This window comes from Drosophila gunungcola, assembly GCF_025200985.1.
Source record: "Drosophila gunungcola strain Sukarami chromosome 2R unlocalized genomic scaffold, Dgunungcola_SK_2 000006F, whole genome shotgun sequence".
Taxonomy (NCBI): domain Eukaryota; kingdom Metazoa; phylum Arthropoda; class Insecta; order Diptera; family Drosophilidae; genus Drosophila; species Drosophila gunungcola.
This window is the reverse complement of record NW_026453168.1, coordinates 3,526,270-3,542,584: the sequence shown is the minus strand read 5'-3', so window position 1 is coordinate 3,542,584 and position 16,315 is coordinate 3,526,270. Positions and strand designations below refer to the sequence as shown.

Genomic DNA, 16,315 nt, shown 5'->3' with positions numbered 1-16,315 from the left:
GCTGTTGTACGCGAATGGCACTTGGCACGTTCCGTGCCAGCGCAACACAAAAAAAAAAACAAAAAAAAATTCTCATAATAATTAAACGAAAAACGCGTTGATTGCATGCAATTTGCATTTTACGACTGGCGACGACGTGGGCAAACATGGCAATGAATGGGCAGCCACACCGGCCCAAGCTCTCTGTTTCGCGGGATATCAGATATGTAAAAGGCATCTAAAAAGAAAAAAAAAAACCTGGGCCAGAGGTGTGTGCGTGATTACATACTATACGTGACTGGTTTACTTGGCACTTTTCAGTTTGACACTGGTCAACTACATATCTTAAAACGTTGCCCAATTGATCGTTGGCAATTCGGTTTGTTAATTAGGTTGATATATGATAAAAATCTGTTGCATAACTTAGGCAAAAAGTGAACAAGTCAAAACTTAAGGAGGTTAAATTTCTATTTATGCGTTTAAACTAAGTTGAACACATATTTCTTATCTTACGTCGGTATTAAGTAACTCATTTTCTGAAAATATTTGCAATAAAATTGTTATCAAATATTAATACATTATTTTATACAAGTATAAAACTTATAAAGTTTTTTTTTTGTTTGTGCATATAGAACTCAACTTTTGCACATTAAAGAAAAATCTATTTTTATGTGACCGAAAATTCTAAGAACTAAGATATCATCAGTTACATTTAAATTTAATTTATTATTCCGAAATTTGTAATCCTATTTGAACATTTATCATTTTAAATAAAACTGTATGTGATTTATATATTTAACCCATTGCTCGTGAGTCACGCGACCGAACCTAGATTTTTAACCACTGTGCAGGGGTGCTTGTTAGGGCAGGTCCGAAAGCCGGTGTGGAAACGGCAGTAATTGAAACTCAATAAGCCAGGGCTATTATTATCAGATTGGAGACTCTACACCTCGGTTCAGTGATAGGCAAACCCCCTCCTTAATTAATCCACAACAGCCCCCGGCATTTGACTGACGAACGGTTATGTTCGATTAGCCTGATGAGAAATGGCAGAACCACACGACATCAATAAAGATTAAGTGTCACTGAACAAATTTAAATTGCTGTGGGAATATTCCACATTTTATTTCAAGATGTAGTGCCATTATTCATTTGAATAATATGAGAAAAATAAACTGTGCCTGCTTCCGTTTCTGATTTGAAATTTCCTCACAATTATTTTCCGTTCCTGCCGATATTTTGCTTTTAATAAATAAATAATCGAATGGGAATTCTCGCAGTTTTCATTTGCTGTGCTGCAAAGCGAAAATACAAACAAACAGCATCTGGTGGGAAAAAAAAGCTTTTCAATCGTCACTTCCCGCAGCGAAGATCAAAAGCGGTTTGTGGGCGGAAAATCAACACAGTTGGCCAACAATTTTGGCCTTAATCACGCGTAATTCCTCGCAATAATAATGCAAATACTCCAAAGATTTACTGGCATTAATTTGCCATCAATAGCCGACGAAACATTCAAATGCTTTGAAAACGAAAAATAGGAAAAATTCTAAATGGTTGAATATATATAATTCTCGGTAAACCTGTCAAGGGGCGTTCAAAATTTGAGCACATCTCTCTGGGAACTTTGCCAATTTCCCACCGAGGAATGAAAGATTTATGAGAAGAGGAAAAGTTAAAAATTTTGGCAAGCCTCAAAAGTCATAATGATGTGTAATTATCGTTTTAAGCCTGATAGAATACAAATTATTTCGCTACATTATTTTACAATAATCCAAGAGTTCATTCACGGCAGGGGTGTAATTTTATTTATTTGCTGTTAATTAATGTCAAGCATTTCAATAACCACAATCCACAAAGGAAAAGCGCACAATTGAAATTTATGAATGCCCCCGGGCGACGTTTTTCCCTCTGTTTCAGTTTCTGTTTCTGTTTATGCTTCTGTTTTTGTTATTTATATATTTTTTCTCTTTTTTGTACGCTGTTAATTTTCATGTTGCTGTTCGCGAGCTGTTTCATGCTTCACGGTGCATGAAATGCAACGGCAACCGAAACAGCAACAACTACAATAAATTTGTTAAATGAAATGCCTGTTGTTGTAAATCATCAATGCAAATGTTGTTCAAACAATAGGCGCCAATGCAGGAAATTTCCCGTAGTTTACTGTTTTCTCAATTGTTTTTTTTTTGTGTTTTTTTTTTTTTTTTTTAATTTGCTTTATTCAAATGAATGTGTTGCTGGCTGGCATGCTTGTATGCTTGTATGTTGGCCACCACTGAGTGTATCACCTCAATTTGTGGGCGGAATGCCACGCCACCTCGTCCTGCCTGCGGTTTCTGGCCATTGCGTGCCAAAGTTTCCACCTTTTGCGTTGGGCAATGTCCTCACCGCACAACAACAACAAGAGCTGCAGACTGAGTGCAATTAAAGCGTATCCAATCAGGATGCATCAACCAGAGAACGACACAAGGATACTCTGATGAACTTTATTCAATAAATTTAAGCTAAATACTGCATTAAGAATCTCTTTACATAATAAATGGTATTAAGCAAGAATTTGAGGATATTAGAGTAAAACTTTTGGTTTACTATTGTAATGTTGGTTATTCATAAGACAAATATATGAAATTTCGTTATATGGATTTGTAAAAATAAATATGCTAAACCATTTTATTTACAAATATATATTCGATTTTTATTTGGACACCCCTTTATAAATAACTTTAATATAAAAAAAATGCCTTGACAAAAGCAGAGTAAAACAAAAACTTACCATAATAGTCAGCATGTTTGCATTGTGTGCAATTAACGTTGCAGAAACAAGAGCAGCAAAAAAATAAAATGAAAAATCAGCCAACAAATCAAATATGCACGAAAACAATAATCAATGCGAAAAATGGGAGGAAATGGGGAAATGGTTTACACGTTTGTGCTTATACGGACCTCTTATATCGAAGCGATGCAGTTTGCTCGATTAAATTTTAAGTGCCGTATCATTAAAATCGCGTGCGAGGTTTACTCGAGCTGTTCACTTTTGTAATACGTGGGGCGAAACGGGGGGTGTTGGATGTTTCTGGGGAGGCGTGTTTGGCAGCCGATTTGCAAAAATACGAAAAAAAATAAAAAGAAACGATTGCAAAAAAAAAAAATAAAAAAAAAACAAATCAGGGCCAACGCAACCGAAACAAGCTGCCAATTGCGGATGGGGAAAACAACTGAAATTAATGCAGCGCAAGACCAGAAGTACTACATTCGACTAAATGCTGAGAAAATAAACGACCACCGTTTATGCGATATTTTCTCTTGCCATTAAAGCTTCTTAAATGTTTATGTTTTCTTTATCGGGGGTATTAAATCACTTTGTACTTTGTTGACTTACATATTTGCAACAGTTAAATATGTCTGTGCTTGTAAAGGTTCTTTTTGTTCTGGACCTATAATTATAGTAATGCGCTCATATCGTTTTATCCCTCACTTCAACTGCATAACACTTATTTATGTAATCAATTTTCCCTGCTTCCCTTTAGTTTAATCAGTTCCCTTAACCCTTAAACGTATTCCAATTTACCGGGTTCAAGTTCAAGTTAATTTCACGTAGGTTGCGGGTCTATCATTAAGCTGGTAAATACAGGTTGCAACATTCACACCCCCATCGTCATTATCATTATCATTTCCACCATCGTGATCATTATCAACGTCATCATTGCCATATGTCAATTAGCTTTGAATGAAGAAAATGGGGAAAAGCAGGGGGGTGGAGGAAATGATTTCGGTTGTGTCATTAGGCCGAGCAGAAAAGGAAAATGAGCAAAAGAGGCACACTAATTAAAGCAACACAGCAGCGGCGGCGGGCGAGCGGGCGGGCATATAAAGGCAAAGTACTAAAAGCAAAAAGGGAGCAAAGTTAATTGAGTTGGATGGCTGGGGGCACAGGGGCCTGCCCAATCCACCCCCCATACGCAAAATTAAACAAAGGGCGTGGCGCTTAAATTAATGATGACCCAACCGAATGGCTTTTCCTTCTTATTGCTCCCACCACATTGAAATTGAATTAAAAATTGTTTATTGTTAATTTGCAATATGCGCTCCTAATTAAAGCTGGCTAAGAGTTGCCCATTAAAGCTGATTTGCCGCTTGACTTGGCTTACAGGGAAACTCGTTTTATTCGCGTATTTCGCATTTTATCAGGCATTACGTATATTACGTATACGAACCGTGTGCAGGCGACAAGGGGAGTGACAAGAGGGCGCAAACCACAGGCCGGGCATATCCTGTGCGCTCTGCTTCAGGACATATACACACACACACACACACACACACACACACATAGAGTCCTTGTTGTTTTTTTTTTTTCTTGCTGTTCCTGCTTGTACATGGCATATCCGTTTGGAAAGGAGGAAAAAGGCAGCTGGAATTTACAATGGCTGTCCCTGCCGCACACACACATGGCGCACAAATATAAAATATCCTGCCAGCTTGTGTGTCGCTTCCTGTGTGAGGACACGAACCCCGAACCCCGAACCCAAGCCCAAACCCAAACTAAAACCAACTGAAACCCTCGCCCGGAGCGGGGAAAATCCCACCCTGACGTTTATTTTGTCGCAGTGACAACAACAAAGAGGCATTTGCTGTTGGCTTTATTATTGTTTTTGTTGCTCCTGTTTTGTCCACAGGGCAAAGGGGCAAAGGGGCAAAGGGGGTGGGGCATGTGGAGGGGGCGGCTTTTGTTTAGGTGGGCGTGTGCGGCGTTGTTTTCCCTGTATGCCCCTCACTTTCCGATTTGTGGACACTGCCGCTGCCCTGGCACATGACAAATTTTTTCGTTCGTTTGCCAGCAGCCGTATAAAAAAGTTTTTCATTAAATGAAAACTTTAATATTTGATTGGAAAAATCAATAATTTATTTGTTTAAAAATCTTATTTGAATTTACAAAAAATAACGAAGAAAATGTTGTTGGTGTATTATGTATAGTATAATAAGGAACTAAAGCGGTAATTAACGCCAACTTTAATATGTTTCTTTTCTTTTTTATTTGTCGTATGTTAAATATTTTTGTACGAAATAAAAATATTTATTTGCTTGAATCTAAAAAAAAAAAATTAAACCAAATGGTTCGTTATTTACTCGGCATATGACAAATATTTTTGTCAGTATAGTCACAAAAGAAAAGCTCTCTACTAAACGGAAACTTGAAGTTATGATTTAACTTTGGCATGGATGAAAATTATATGAATTTTTTTTAAGCACGTGGTATGAGTGCACGCGTGAACGCACCAAATGAAACGTGACGAGTGCCGACAATTGTGTTTAACCTCTCCCCGTCCACTTCAGCCACCCTCTATGAAGGAAACCTGCCCTACTCCCCGATAAAAACCAAAGCACGTGCCCGAGTTCCTCGAGCCCGAAACAAATGTTATTTTTATTGTTATTTCAGTTATAACTTACTTTCCATCACCCCCTTTTAACCCTTTTCTGTGGTTTCCATCACCCATATAGATCGGAAAACCAAACAACCCTGATGGCGAGGAAAATCATTTATACGTATGTCATAGCATACATACACACATATCCATTGCATGTTGAACTCAAATTAGCTGAAAGCAATTTCCAGGGGGAAAAGTACGAGGGTAAATGGGACTCAAACTCAACATAAGGAGAAAAACGGAAACCCAATATTTGATACTTCGCTTTAGTTTAGTTTATTTATTTTTCTCACTCTCAGCGACTCTCGCCTTCCTCCCCTTTGACTTCTAATAGATTAAATTGCCAACTGTGCAAAAGTTTGCGACTTTTTTTCCGTCAGGTCTACGTAATTCGGTATTAGCATTTTGTTAATTAAAAGCAAACTGAACTTAGCTGAATAATTCAACAAAGAGGCGGCCGCAGATAAAGGAAGAGAGACGGATACACATACGCCTGTCTGGCTGGCTCAACAGGGATTTTCAGTGGGAGAGAAGCGGAGATAAATGGAGGTTTTATGCAAAAGTCCTCAGGATAATGCGTACAAATCCTTTGTCCCTTCATGGGTTGGGTGTGTGTGATAATGCTGGCACACAAACACTCGACAAAAACGCTTACAAAACTCACTGGCTTAACATGTAAAGGGAGTTCTTTTTTTGGCTTGTGAATATTATAAAAGTTATAACTTATAAACTATATGTTTTGTATATTTTTGATTCACATTTCAAAGACTTCAATGCTAAGACTTGTTTTATAAATGACTTCTTATAGGAATTCAACTTCTGTTTCATCGTTCTTAAAATAATAAAATAGTTAACTAAGATATATAAAATGTTGTTTACATCAAATCTATTCTTTTTTTTATTTGTTACTTAAAATGTAAATGGAATGGTAAAAAACTTTGGCTTGTTGCTGTTTGTCTGGTTGCCCAAAGCTTTTGCAAACACAAAACTGTCGTGCATATGAATACATTTTCCACTCCTTTCCCTTTTTCATGTTCAACTAAAGCATACACACACATGCTGTGACAAAGTATTCTAGTCAAAGTTTTGCAAGTTGTCGCGCTTCCCCTGTTCCTTTTCCTCTTCTTTGGGCCATAATGAAGGTCTGGTTGAGTAGTTGATTCCCCGGCAACGCTCATCAGCAGCCTGGGAAACAGCGTTGCCTTTTACTTTGGCCACTGCGACTGCCACTTTCGAATCAGTTGACGCCCACAAGCGAAACTTTTGCCGCTGCAGCCACGATTAAATATATGTAAATCAAGCAACAGCAGCAGTAGAAGCAGCAGCATCAGCAGTAGGAATAGGAAATAGCAAAAGCAAAAGCAACAGCAACCTGTGAAAATCAAATTAAGCAGCAACATCTCGGGGTGGAAAACGAAGTTCTTCTGCTTGCCAAGGAGCCAAGTGGAAAAAGTGGGAAAAGTGTGGGCGACAACACACTGCGACAAATGCAGACAGAGTCAACAATGTCACTCCAGTCGTTTTGGGCTGTGTGCCAACGTTTGGATAACTCGAAGGGAAATTGCAAAGCGAAGGCATTCCAATTCTCCACTTCCTCCCTTCGGGGAAAACTGGAGAAAAGGGCAACTGTAAAACACTAGAGGGAAACTGGCAGAAATTTTCCTTCATCCATGGAAAAACCATTCCACTAGACTGCACCACCAACCACCCACTCACTCTTTGCACTGATTTCACTCGAAAGGCTTAAGGAATGGGGTTGGGGGTGAAACGTGGGGAAAATGTCAGGGAAAATGGGAGGAAAAACGAAGAGCTGAGGATAGTCCAAGTTGGCATACGAAATTGAATTGAAGTGCGCTTCAGTTTGTGTTGCCAGGCAGAAGGAAGTAGTTAAGTGAACTCAAGGGAAAACTTTTTCGTGCCGAGAGAAAGAGAAAAATAATAACGAGAAAGCGGGGTAAGGTGGAATTAAACTTAGAGAATCGACCAGTTGGATGCCCCAGGTAAAATAAACACTCAAAAGCATATTCCATTCTTCTCCGGACTGCAATTAAAAATCTTCAACTCTTAACTGGGAATTAAAAACAACTAAAAAGATATTTTAAAACTTGAAAACAAGTTTCAAACTCTTAGTATACCGCGGACATTTACAGGGTATGGCCGTGCAAGATAGGACATTTTCTAGCATTTCTTGGCATGTGTCTTACGTAAAAGTTTACTACTTGCAATTTGACTACCCACCCACTCATACTTCTCTTTCAGATTCAACTGTTTCCGAAAGTTTCCTTTTATTGGCAATAGTTCGCTGCAATTACAAAATAAATAGAAATGGGATAAGGTGCATGGATTCCTGACTGATAGAAGAATACTTAATCTTAAAAGAGGTGGTAACTACTCAATGTATTCCAAGAAATTATAAATTAATTTTATATTTATGTATAGTTTTGCAATTTGCAAGAACAAAGAGGCAGCACTTAATTTGCTTGTTCAAAGTGAATAGCACTCTGGAAACAGGTTAAGTTTCACAGAATATCTCATGACATAGATCGATAACTTTTTTACAAACTTTAACCAATTCCAGGAAGTGCTGTTGAAGACAAAATACCTAACCCAAATAATAAATGAACAAAACTTTCCTTTTAAAATGTCAACAGAAGGTCGGTTTTACTTCCTTGCCTTTTTCTGTATGATATAAATCCCAACCCAAATCCTCCGGCTATCCAAAAAGAGTCAAACAAATTTCTGCTGGCATTGATAAATGTTTGGCTTGTCAAAGTTTTTTTGTTTCCTCGAAAAACTTGGCTCATTTCAATGATACTTCCGAGAACATCTCGTCAGCTTGCTTTGGCATTACCGATAGATAAAATAAACTACAGCTGTTCCTGCGGTGCCACGCCCACCTAAAAATCGACCACCGCCCACGCAGACAAGTGTCAAGTGTGGTATGCAAATGTGCCACAGGCGAAAATGTTCGGAATTTCAGAGAGAACGACGGAACACAGATTTTCATGTGATTTTAATTTATTGTACAACTTGGTCTCGTCTCACTTTTTTGTCTTCCACACAAAGGCAAGCAAAGCAAACAAAACAAATGTATATATACATTTTTTATTGAGCACCAGAAGGCGAAATAGATTTAAATTTAAATAAATTAAAAGGCCAACGAACAAGACAATAAAATGCGGCTTTTGGCAATTTGTACCAAAGCGAAAACAAAACAATTTCTCGCCGCATTTTGAAGTAATAAAATTATAATTTTATTTTAAAATATTTGGCCTCGAAATGCAATAACTCACAAAATATGGGCATGTATGTATATCAAAATATATATGTGTGTGCACACAATAGATCTATCTCCGTATAGTATATATGGCTATGATAAATTCAACAAAACAGAAAACATTTATTGCCTCGAAGCGCCTTGCTGAATATTTATTTGCCTTAGCAATTTTTCAGCAGCAGCAACGACAAGGAGAAATGAAAACAAAATATTACGCATACGCCGCATTGAACATGTCAGCAAATGAGAAATACCCTGCACAAAAAACTCAAGTACTTTGTTAAGGTGTAATGGACAGGTATCTACGTTTGTTTCTTTTCGCATTGATAAATTACTCCTATAAATTTATTCAATTGAACTTTATACTTCTAGTCTAATCAATTAATTACACAAAAAACTAGGGTATTAAAGCTTAGATCGATTTTTTTATCCTTTAAACAAAATGTATTTAAAATTAAAGATATTTTTAGAAATTGTTCATCTCACTGCTGTCGACATAGCTCACCATTGGGTGGCCATTAATTATATGCGGAAAACGCGAAGTGAGGGGTGTTGTTCTCGGCCAGTCAGCCACAAAGTTAAATTGATTTTCAAGTGCTCGAGAATCTCTTGAAAATTTGCCTCTTTCCATTGGGAAATAATAAAACAAATTAACTTGTTTGTTTATTAATTAAAAGTGTGTTTGCGTATAGCCCGCAGTTAAAGGGGAGGGGCTTTGCTTTGAGTTTGCCCGAAACACAAACTCACAATCTGGCACTCGAACATTTCCATTGAAATTACGCGCTGTCGGATTTCATTTTTACGATTTTTATTTCGGCTTTGCTTTAATTTTCATTGTACACATTTTTCACACGTAATTCCGACAGTTTTATCCGACGTGCATGTGTCGGTTTGTTTCTTATTTTGGAGTGTATTTCATTTTCGTATGCCAAATGTGCGAACTGTCATAAATTTTATGGCCCAAAAAAAACACACAAAAAAGAAAGCAAAAAGCATGTGCTTGGGGGTGAGTTTCAGTTTGGGCCATGAAATTTCGTATTCAGTATATTTTTCTTTTATTTGAATTTTTATTACTTCTGCTTTGAGAGATCAACGAAAAATTTGTGTATGCCAACGGTGTCAAAACTTTATGCGGTGAAATTGACTTTGCCAAAGAAAAAAAAGAGGTTACTTTTATTGGTCAGAAAAACCCATTAAAGAACTACAAATAAAGCTATAATGCTTACGAATTAAACGTATTATCATGATTTGTTAATATCATCGACTAAAGTAGACTATGTGCTCATTCAAAGGTGTATTAAAACACCGATATCGGTCCAATATATCGATATTTGTCCATCCCTAGATTAATAAATAAAAATCCCTTTCAATTGTTAAACAAATCTCAAACTCTTTTATGACAGCTCACAAAAACTTCTGCACCGAATGGAAAACAACAGAATGAAATGCATAAAATTTCATTAAAAATTCTTTACCATGGAAAATGACCGCAAATAGTAAAAACAAAACCCCAGAAATGGGGAATATTTTCCGTTTATATTATTTTTATTTTATTTACGGTTTTGGTTTTTGCAGAGTTTTTGCGGTTTTGTTTGTGTATCCAACGAAGCCATGCGTACATATATATGTGTGTGTGAGTGTGTGTGTGTGAGTTGTGGTTTTGAAAGTTTTATGTTTTTGACTGATGGAGGGAAAATACTATATACTATATATAGTGTGGTGGTGTGGCTACGTTGGTTTGCTTTCATTAATGCCAAACAAAACCAGAGACAAGTGGTAACAAAACAACCGAAGGAGTGCACTTGACGATACCCCATCAGTGAGTCAGTTAATTTGATTTTAAACATGCCATATAAACTCTAATTTTTGCCTAGCATACTCCTCATTTATTTTATACACTGGGTATGGACAAAGTTGCGGTGTCAAAAAGGTCGAAAGCAAGCCACAGAAAATAGTTTTACTAAATTAGCAAACACACACTACCCACCCACACCAACAGAAAAATTATGCATATTAGTTGGTGCGGAATTTTGCCATTTTAGTTGCTCTGCCAAGTTTTGCGAGTGAAAATATTTTTAATTGCAAAAGTTTTTTAATTAAAAATTGCCCGCCCCTTAGCAGCAGTGCGAAAAACTGAACTTACTCGAACTTCATTTGTTGTTTTGGTAACTCTTTTCGGGGCTAATTGGCACTCACCTGGAAAGATGGAAAATACGGAGAAGAGCATTAAGATAAACTCAGCAGATGAAAAATGTATATTGTATTTGTATATTATAAAAGGGGCGCAATTTAAAACAATAAAATTCAATTAAATATCGCAAAATATGCATAGTGGAGAAGTGGAATGGGTAGTCCACAATAACCACATACACAGACACGCAGAGGCAATTAATGTGACGCATAAATAATTTATTGACATTCGCAATGACAATTGAATGGGTAAGTTGTTTCAGGGGGCTGGACACGGGAATGGGCAGGCAGGGGATCATGCGACAAATGTGCAAACAGAAATAACAACCATCTGTGATTGGCAACACAATTGCAAATCTGCCAAAGACACAGAGAAACAGACAGTGAATAGCTCGCTCTTTCAATGCAACTTAATCTGCCACGAAAACAACAAGCAATGAAATACTAAAATTTCTTCTTCGCAAAACTCCATAAAAACAGATTTAGTAGCTACTAAAAATGTTTTATAGAACTGGTCTTGCTTGGCTTTCGGCAGAGCTTCTGGTTTTTGCTACTTGATTCTCTGAACCCAAACTTTTGTGATTCAGCGGAGCGAAAAGAATTGGCAAACCCAAAAGTAAAGCAATTTCGTATGATAATTAAAAAACTTGAAACTAAAAGCGTACACTTAAACAAGATAAAAATTATTTTCTTATAACATCTATTCCTACTTATGCATCTAATGTGTACATTAACATCCATTTCTAATTCAGCCAATATATATAGTTATAATAATAAGTATAATTATGATGTTAATAGTTAAGTAAGACATATTGAAATAAATATTATTATTAGCATTCATAATAATTTTTTACAACTACATAACTTTATTTAACATTTGTGCCAACAAATATGTATTTGTATGTCCCCATTCAACGAGTTGTTGTCATGTTTTCAGAGCCCTTAAAGCCTTTTCCATGTTTGGTCAGAGGTTAAACAGAGTGGCAACTTTCTAATCACACTTCCACGCCACATAAAGCCCACACTTTTCTCCATTTCTCTGGCCAGAACCACTAACTGTTTCTGCCTGCCGGGCCATCAATCAAAGAGGAATGGTCAGTCATGTTTTGTTGGGCCTCAACTTAGCAACGATGATGATGAGCAGCAGCAAAAGAGATTAGCGCGGAGGCAAACAGCTTCGAATAACTTAATTAAATGGAACCCCGTTTGGCGCCTTCCCACTTCCCGCTAAATTCTGCTCACAACAATTGCCCTCCCGGAGGGACTTCCCCTCAAGTAGCTTCAATTAGCCGACTGAAGGCGGCGACAATGTCATTTACGAGACCTCTCGAGATTGACTTTTAATGACCGGAAATAAAATAAGAACGAAGAGAAGCAGCTACAGCAGAAGCGGGGCAACACAAAATATTTAAGAGTTGAACTGAACCACCACCACCAACCGACAGCGAAAAGAGAGACGAGAAAAGAAATAATAAAACTTGCGGTTTTTCCATTGTCGAGTGAGGGACGAAAACGGAGGCCCCCAGCTCCAGAGGCAGCCAGCCAGCCAAATGAAAAATGCTTCAAACTGCCGCCCATTTGCCTGTCCCCAGTTGCAGCCCCTACTCCAATCCCATCCACCATCCACCATCCTCCACTCCACTCCACTTCACTCCGCTCCTCATCCCACTACCCCCCATCCATTTCGTGATGAGGCTGATGACGATGGCAGCGAAAGGCAGAGGCAAAGGCAAAAGAGCCGCCTGTCGTCCAGAGGACCGAGTCGAAGTTAAAGCTAAAATAAAAGCCGGGGTCTGATGTTGGAGTCGACTTGGGTTGGGCGGCGGCTTCAACCGAGTTGATATAACAAAACAACACAAAAAATATGCTCAGCCAGAACGTTGTCAGGGGGCAGAGAAATAAGAAACGAAGTTATGAATACCCTCCATTATTTAAATAACCATAAGGTGATAAAGCGAATAAGTAGAAAGAAAATCCACTTCAAGCGCTTAACACCATTTACTAATGATACTTAGTTTATATAATTAGATGTAACAATGTCGAGGTGAACGCCTTTCAAGAACATAAAGTCCAAAAAAGTAAACAAAGTTTACTAATCATACTTAATTTATATAATTACAAATCATTAGTTTTTAACTCTCTTACAAAGTTACGCACAATAGACAACCGGCAGAGCTAACAATGTTTGATTGTTGAGTAAACAAGATAAAGAGTTTATTAAAGCAAAACTAGTACAATTACAGATTAAATTTTTTTTTTTTTGGTAAATAACTTGTTACAGGGTGTTTAAAATTCGTAATTATTCATACTCAAAACTTAAAGAGTTAACATTTGTATCCCCACAGATTTCAACGTTTCGCTGTTCTACAGTTTTCATACTCCCCACTTTTCTCCTCGTTCACCTTACAATTTTTGCCCCGGGCGCAGAAAGATTCATCTTCTTCGCTGTATTCGCCGCTCATTGAATTGATGAGCTTCGCCTCAAATGAGTTCAAAAGGTTAATAAACGTGCCTTGGCTTCGGTTCGCTTTGGTTCATTTGAATAGCTTCAAATAAAGCAATTTATCTAATTGTTTGCATTTGACAACAGCCACGCCCCCGACTTCGCCCCGCCTCAAAAGTGGCAGCCCAAACATTTTGTATGCACAAGGAAAAATTGTTTTTTTCACTTGATGGTTTTTGGCCGGCTAAATTATGCCAACGAATGCAAATTGTAGCTGACAATAATTGTGGGTGGGCGGGTGTGGGCGGCATAGTTCAATTGTTGTTGTTTGCCCGCCGTCGTCGTTGTTGCTAAATTGAGCAACACCAAGTGCCAAAAAATAAACCTAAAATTGCTGCCAGCACTTTGGCAATTTAATTATAGAGCGCAGACGACGGGCAGCAGCCACTTGAAACGGGGTCCCCCTGAGAAAAGAAAAAAAAAATAAAAACAAAAAAAAACAAAAATACAACAAAAAAATGCCCCAAGCCAGCCACCATTCGCTTTGTTCACAGAAATATAGTTGCTCCCTCAAGCCGATTTGGCAATTGGAAACCTCTCGAGACTCAAGCCTGAGAGTAGGGCCTAACTTTTTCGGCTTGGCACAAACATTTTGGCACCATTCGGCCGGTTTCAAATGAACTCAGATTGTGGAAATGAATTTAGAATAAATGGAGCACAATCGCAATAAAAGGCATGCTGGGTTTTTTCACTGCTCGAAAACGTTGCGCAATATTGATAAGAAAAAACCTTGAACTTTTATTTATCTAAGCTTTTAAAATAACACACATTTTTTTCATATAATTTACAATGTACTTATATTTAGAACTTAAATACAATTGGTTTCTTGTTTATTCATAAACAAGAGTTTGTTAATAATAGTTTATTTACTTTTAAATATTAAATTAAATAGTCATTTTTAAAGCTGGTTAATTAAGGTTAAGAAATTAAATAACTTATTTATTTATGAGGTTATCAGTCTACGAGTTTATTTTTTCCCCTTTTCAGCACTGACTACAATGTGATGAATGCTTTTGGCACTGTCGCAAATGCCTTGGCCAGGTGGCAGAAGCTCTATCAATAAAAGTGGGGAAAATAGCGACAAAAGGGGGTCTCGAGGGCGACGTAAGAAGCGGAATAGTGCGGTCGGTTGGCTTTGTTAATTTATGCAAATTGCACGGTGACCAAATGTCTGGGGAGTGAACAAAGTGCCCGTCATTAAGTAGTCTAAGCAGCGAGAGCCGCAACTCATATTATTGATTAAGTGCCGCCATTATTCGCTGCAATTAAAATAATTAATTAAATAGGTGCATGTTTGTGTGGGAAGGCGTTCCGGCGCCACTTAATAACGTCTTAGATCAGCATTGAGCCTTGGGCTTTAACTTGGTTCAGTTCTGGTTGGCTCAGTAAAGACCGCTCGACAAGTTGAGTGTGGAAAAATCAATTTGCATATGCAAATTGTTTGCCATAACAATAGACCGTTGTATTTTGCCGCTGAAGTGTTAATAAATATGTATAAAAAATAGTAACTAAAAGATACAGTGGACCGGCTCGCAATAAAAAACCCGAAAAAAATCACATTTGTGACACAATCGATTTGTTTGCCCTGTCCAAAAAGAAAAAAAGAGAAAAACCATTGCGTTTTTCCTGCCTGATTTATGCACTCGCCATCACTCATACGCCATGTTGTGCGTTGTTTGCCACCGCTTGAAATTAATTATGCAAATAATACGTTTTTCCCCTTTTATTTATGCACAATATTGGCTAGACATTTAGTTGGTTATGCATGCATGACCAGCCAAATTGAATTTGTCTGCGCGGCTTCAATGTTTATTCAATCAAATTTTATATTCTCCCCGTACTGTTTTTGGGGATTTTGAAATTGCATTTAACAGCGATATTGATTTATGCACAATTTATAGAAGGCTGCACATATTAAGAAAATAAAATGTTAAAAAATATGCATTTCTGGATATAAAAACAGTATTTACATATTTTTGCTACCATATTTTGTCCCCCAATTGAAAACATTTTTTTTTCAAACAAATAATTGCCTTTAATGCGACTTGAATTCGCCAGTATGAAAGATAAGAGAAAAAGACATGCACGTATCTTATATTTTTTAATAATTGTCTATATCGAATAAAATACAACTATTTTCTGAAAATTTAAGAAAAGGGCAACTACAAAATAATTAAATATTCACAAGTAAAACAATATATAATTGAACAAAGCCTAATGCGCTTAGGTTCTATATGGGCAAGAACAATGGTTGGCAAGGCTTTTATGTTTATTTTCTGTTCACAGACCTGTGACTTATTGGACCCAGAAAAGGGCGTTAAGAGGGGTCGAGGGGATGTGGGAAGAACAACAAATAAACGACATGTATGCCATTTGAAGCGCAGTGAACTCGTTTCCCCAAACAGAGACCAAAACAAAACAAGAACAAAAAAAAGTACATTTTTTCGTTTGCGGTTTTTAATGTGCCACACGTCTTTCGTTACTTACCCCTGAAAAAAAAACCCCGCCTCTTGCCGCACCAACGCCTCTGTTCTTATTCTGTTTCACTCTCAAAGCACTGACCAAAAAGCTTTTATTGAAAAGAATCAAATGTGACAAGTACTTAATAACGATAATTTAAGTATATGTTTTTGTAAATTTGTAGAATCAAATTTATATGCAAACAATAAACTGGTTTATAAACTTAAATAAATATATATCAATTCATTGCATAATATTACCTATTTATATAAAAACAAATGTTCTAAAATTATCTTTCAACTGGTTTCAGTGTACTCTTGCGGGTGGTCTTTGTCGTACGTACAAAAATATTCCGTTCCGCCCTTCCACAGCTCCATCCTTCCCCCCCCCCCCCCCCCCCCCCCCCCCCCCCCTCTTTTTTGGGCAGTGTACGTGTGTGTTTGCTCTTGTTAACTTGTTCGCTTGTCGTTTCATTCGTTTCGTTTG

At 37.4% G+C, this 16,315-nt stretch overlaps 1 protein-coding gene across 1 annotated transcript in view; it reads right to left on the bottom strand.

Moving 5' to 3' along the window:
• LOC128254544 (mucin-19) overlaps nt 1–16,315 on the bottom strand; it is an 84,770-nt gene that overhangs the window by 43,030 nt on the left and 25,425 nt on the right.